This window comes from Rhinopithecus bieti, unplaced genomic scaffold, assembly GCF_001698545.2.
Source record: "Rhinopithecus bieti isolate Rb0 unplaced genomic scaffold, ASM169854v2 scaffold_762, whole genome shotgun sequence".
NCBI classification, from domain to species: Eukaryota; Metazoa; Chordata; class Mammalia; order Primates; family Cercopithecidae; genus Rhinopithecus; species Rhinopithecus bieti.
Window position 1 is genome coordinate 572,630 of NW_016803282.1, and position 5,609 is coordinate 578,238.

At 31.8% G+C, this 5,609-nt stretch overlaps 1 protein-coding gene across 2 annotated transcripts in view; it reads left to right on the forward strand.

The window, feature by feature from the left end:
* FSTL5 (follistatin like 5) overlaps nucleotides 1-5,609 on the forward strand; it is a 577,539-nt gene that overhangs the window by 486,613 nt on the left and 85,317 nt on the right. The window lies entirely within an intron of this gene.

The window sequence follows — 5,609 nt, forward strand, 5'->3', positions numbered from 1 at the left end:
TGGCTAGGGCAATCATGATTTGGCTCTCTGCTTGTCTGTTACTGGTGTATAAGAATGCTTGTGATTTGTCCCTGTTTGCAGATGACATGATTGTATATTTAGAAAACCCCATCGTCTCAGCCCAAAATCTCCTTAAGCTGATAAGCAACTTCAGCAAAGTCTCAGGATACAAAATTAATGTACCAAAGTTTTTAAAAGTGAAAAAAATGCTAATGAAATAGATAAATCTGGGAATTTTGGCAAACAACAAGAACAAAAGTCACAATTAATACTATCAGAATTGAATGAAAAAAGAGATATACACACAGTCTTACAGAGAATAAAAGCAACTAAGAAAATATTAAGTTAAAATCATGCTGGTAAAATTTGAAAAGAGTATGAAAGACCAAATTAAAGAGAAAATATAAGTTAATGACATGAAATACAAGAAGAAATCAAGAAAAAATGATTTTATGACTGACCAAATGAATTAGGAATACTGAGACAAAAAACAATTATGTTAATCTAAAAATGTGTATCTTCGTTAAGCGGTTCTAATAGTCACTGTATATTCTCAGATATTCTACTATCAAAGACAAATCCTAACCTTCTCTTGATACATTTTGTCCCATGCCACCCTTTATCAGCCTTATTACCTCACTTTCTATAGCTGCCCTCCATCAGGAGAACAAAATCAAAAGCAGCATATCAAATATGTTCCAATTGTAAAAAAAAAAAAAAAAAAATTGTAGGCATTTAATCCTTGGAGCAAAACACAGAGGCAGCATTATGTAGTGGAGGTCGCTCACTCAGCTCTGGAGAGGTATATGATGGGATTATTACCTGTCAATTATAAAAAAGGGTTTTCAATTATGAGAGCTATTAAATACCTTGCTACAAAGCAGGAGAGTGAAAGAGCAACTGCAATTGTGTGGGCCATTCTGGACAAACTATTCTACAGAAATGTAGTGATCACCTGAGTATAAGGAATGAAAATTTCCGTACTGGGTACATCTATGCAGTATTCTTTCTGCGAGGGAAACTACTTTTTGCGGCATGTTGTTGACTGTAAATATCTACCTCAAGTTTTATATATATGCTACCAAAATACATACATTTATCTTTAAAAATATATGTTTTGCTATTTTTGAATTTACCTAAGCCTTCTTTTTTGCAGCCATGTATAATTTCAGCCTGTGCACCTCTTTAGATAATGAGTTCCATAACTCTCCTACATGCTGGGTGAAATAACACATCCTTATATTTGTCTTAACATTACCTTAGGACTATGTGAATTTTAGTCCTCAGAGCACATGGTTAAAATTGAATTATGAATATGCCAGTGACTCCATATTTATACTTGAAAATAATTCATCTTTTAGAATTTTAAATTCTCTTGAGGTTTTTTCTAATTTAAAACAATATGTAAAATGGTTGATTTTACAGACAAAGATACCAACTTTTGTTTTATAAATTAATCATCCTAGTAACCTAAGTGTATAAAGACTTCACACATTTACATTTATGGTGAACTGCAAAGTACAAATTTAATTTTATAAAAGTAAAGCATCGACTCTCAATTTGACCATTTTTGTCAACTGAGCCCAGATTCAAAGTTAGAATTTTTTTGTGTCCAAATGATGTTTTACTTCTTTACTGTATGATGTGCTTTTATTTACCTATTTTTTTCTAATCTGAGCATATTATACAGAGGCAACTAAGAATACTAATTGTAATCAAAATTTAGTTAATTTTTCCCAAGCATTATAAAATGGCATACATTATACATAGTATGGATATAGAAATAAGGCAGTGAAGTCCAAAAATCAAAATGCCTTCTTGAAAAAAACAACAGTAAAGAAAATAACGTTACACTTATTGAAGTTTAAACTTTGAAGTTTTCTTTTTCAGTCCAAACTGAGCACCTAGTATTTCATGCTATCCTCATCCATGAAATTATATTTCTGATTTTTTGCATGGATTTGACTGTGTGAACTGATATTAAATGTGTATTTAGGGACTAAACATTCTTTAAAATTTAAACTGAATATTACATATTATTATTAAAATGATAAATATTTTCATGACAATATAAGATTTTAAAAACTATAATAAATTATTAGCATTAGGAGATCATTGGGATATTTGTTTTCAGCAAATACATCAATATGATTTTATCTGCAGCTAAAAAGTAAAGGTCACGTTTTTTTAATGGAATCTATAAACTTGGTGTTGCTTTAAATGTCAAATTGTTTCAATTATTGCTTTTCACACCATCAAAGTTTTTGTAAGAATGTCATACAGGTGACGTTTTGTAGTATAAAAGATTAACTAGTAAACAACTGACCTCATTTTGTGGTCTATGGAGTACGATCAAGTTCTGCTTGGATGCAGAAGGGGCTTATTGTAACACCTCGGGAGTGTTCTGAAGTATCATCAGCAGTCTTCTCCAGTCATTAGCGTATTATCTTGAGAACCACATCATTATTTAAAATTAGGTTCACTTAATTAGCCAGCTGGTACTTTGCTTGTCAGACTGATAAACAAGCTGTGCTTCACTGTTCCTTCATGTCAAGACCAAACCACAAGTTCTGTGTATCTTTGTTGCTATTGTCAGTATTTCATGTTTAGAAGTTGCTACAACTGGTCCATGACTAGGGCATCATGTATTTTAAATTTGTTTTATATGCACCCCCTCAAGAAATATTGATGAATTTTTTAATACTATGTATGTTGAGATTGTGAGGGCGTTAAGTTTAGACAGCAACAAAAGAAATTTTAAAATCTCATAATGTAAGTAAATTGAGTATCCTTCAACAATGTTTTAAAAATAGTAAAGAAAAAATGCTTTTATCAATATGTGTATAAAGCTACAACAAATAACTTTTTTGTTATTTCACTATATATTTTATATTATTATACAAAGCAATAAGGTAAAAAGTTCATTCATCATGACAATATAACAGTGCTTGCATGAGAAACTGAGAAATGTAGATGCTAGAACTCATATATAAATCACGACTATTGATTGAGTACAATTTTAAACATTATTATTTGAAACATATTTTTGAAAACATTTAATAATTCAATAAAACTGCAGAAGAGAGATTGTAAATTAATAATATCAATATCACCAGGCTAAGCAAAGGCTACTGTGTGAACAACATTTATTTTAGTAATTATGATGTAGGAGAGAAATTTCCAATATAGAATTGGAAGCTATCACTTAAATAAAATCTTACAGAATCATTCAATAGATGCAAAGTGATCCTCTTTGTTCTGTTATGATGGTTCCAACTGCCAGCTACAAGTAAGTCTCATTTCCATAGGCTTCTCAATACAGTTTGAAAACAACTTTTCTAGCAAAATAAATTTGGGTAGTCAAGTGTAAATTATACTGCTGTTTGTGGTGGCACTTGTCTGTAGCTACTTGGTAAACTGAGGTGGGAGGATTGCTTGTGACCAGAAGTTGGAGGCCAGCCTGGGCAACTAGGAAGAACCCATCTTTATTTTTTTAATGTAAATTACAGTAAGCAATACATGAGCATTATATAGGTTAATTTTGAAATAAAATATGAGCACATAACTAATGCTTTTTCCTAATTATATATTCATGAATAATGCATTCACTTCATGTCATTTTTCCTAAATTAAATGAATGGTGACTGCATAAACAAAAAATGTGCACACCAGTGGGCTCCAAAGTGGAGCATGTGAAACCCAAAGAACTTACAGGTGACTAGTTATGGGAAGAGAATCCTGTGACATCAGTTCACAATTTTTTCATCTTAAAAAAATCATATTGTACTTAATAAAAAGCTACTATAAGGACCAATATTGAAGGCCTGAATTTATCTGTATGTTGGATGGTCAGGTAACATATAGTGAACTCTAGTGTCTTGAGAAGAAAGTGGGAATTTTGCAATATGAAGGGATCAACATTGGTACTCTTAGTCTTCTGCTTACTTTTATCCATATAAAAGGAATAACAATAGTGCATACTTCAACAAAAAGACTATTATGAAAATTAAATTTTTAAAATCTGTGTCTCGTACAAATAAGGTATCTGTAAAACACCTCATTAAAAGAGCCAGGTTGTATAAGCTGAGTGCAGGAGTATAATTATTTTTGTTACATAAAATAATCTCAATTTCAACATCAGAGAATTTTTTTAAGAAAATAAATAATAGTAATAATGATCATGATCTTAATAATAATAACGAGTTGCCATGCTACAAAATGTTGCAACTTACTTTTACAATTAAGTAGACTTAGAAGTTTATTAATTATAAATTGAGAATACGATTTCACTAAGTATTATTCTAAGTGCATAGTTTATATCATTAACCTAAACAAACACAAAAGCTTAACTTCTGGGAGCATAGAATCTATTAGATGGAGGCAGATAATAAATAAATATAGTAAAATACAAATTATGCCATATGTAAGGTGGTAAGTGCTTTTGGAAAATGTAAAAGCGCAGAGCAAGGACAGGGGGGCTTGGGAAAGCTGAGGAGAAGGGGTATGCACACAGGGAAGGAGGGTTTGATTATTAAATAGGGTGATCAATCTGGCCGTGCTGAGAAAGTGAATTATGAGTAAAGATGTTGAGGAAGTAGGTATTGGGATTCTATGGAAGAACTTTTCAGGGAAAGACCCTCCAAAAGGCAGAAGCATAGATGACATATTGGATGAACAGCAATGGAGGCCAGGAGATTCTGTATCAGAGACATCGAGGAAAGTGTAGTTGGTGACGAGGCTGGAGAAGACTGGGGAGGTGTCAGTTCAGGTAAGGCCAGGTGGTCATTATAAGGACTTTTGGTTTTCAGTCTAAAAGAAATTAGAAGATCCTGTAAATTTCAAGAGTATCTTAGCAGGTATTTTGTAAAATCCAGCATAAAATTTATCTCTTCCAGAAACTGATATTTTGGAGCTGATTATTGTCATGACTTGTCTGATGCTTAAAGAATGAAAAAAAAAAATCACTCAAACAAATTTGTGAGAAAGACTGATGAGTATAAGGTTAGAAGTTAGACACCATGTGATAATGATAATGGTGACTGTGTTCATGGGGATAGTAGAGCTATTGCAAAGGGATCATCATTTAGAAGGTAGATTCAATTGCATTTCCTGAGGATGTGAAGTATGGGAGGAAGATGGCAGTCAAGGATAACAGAGTCTTTGCAATCCTTTGCATAACAGGTGGAGAACCATTTCAACTCTTTCGTGACAAAGAAGTTCAGAAGTTGTCTTGTGGCAAAACAGAATTTCTTACGTGTCAAAATATTGCCCTTCTGTTCTATAAAATCCAGTTGGTCTAAATTTACTAATTCTTTAAAGTCAATTTCAAGAGCACATGAGCAAGTATTTTGTAAAATCCAGCACATTATTTATTCCCTTGCCAAAGCTGATGGTATTAATAGTAACATATCTGCTTCTCTGACTGAAAATTGAGTCATGAAAGTATTATCCTGAAGGTAGCCATTTGGAAATATTTTTATCATTAATATATGATTCTGAAAAAAAAAAAGAAAAAACAATATATGATTCTGTTGATGAAAATCATATAAATGTTTCCTGTATAAAATGTGTTATTTTATACTTGTAAACTTATAAATACATTTTCAGTC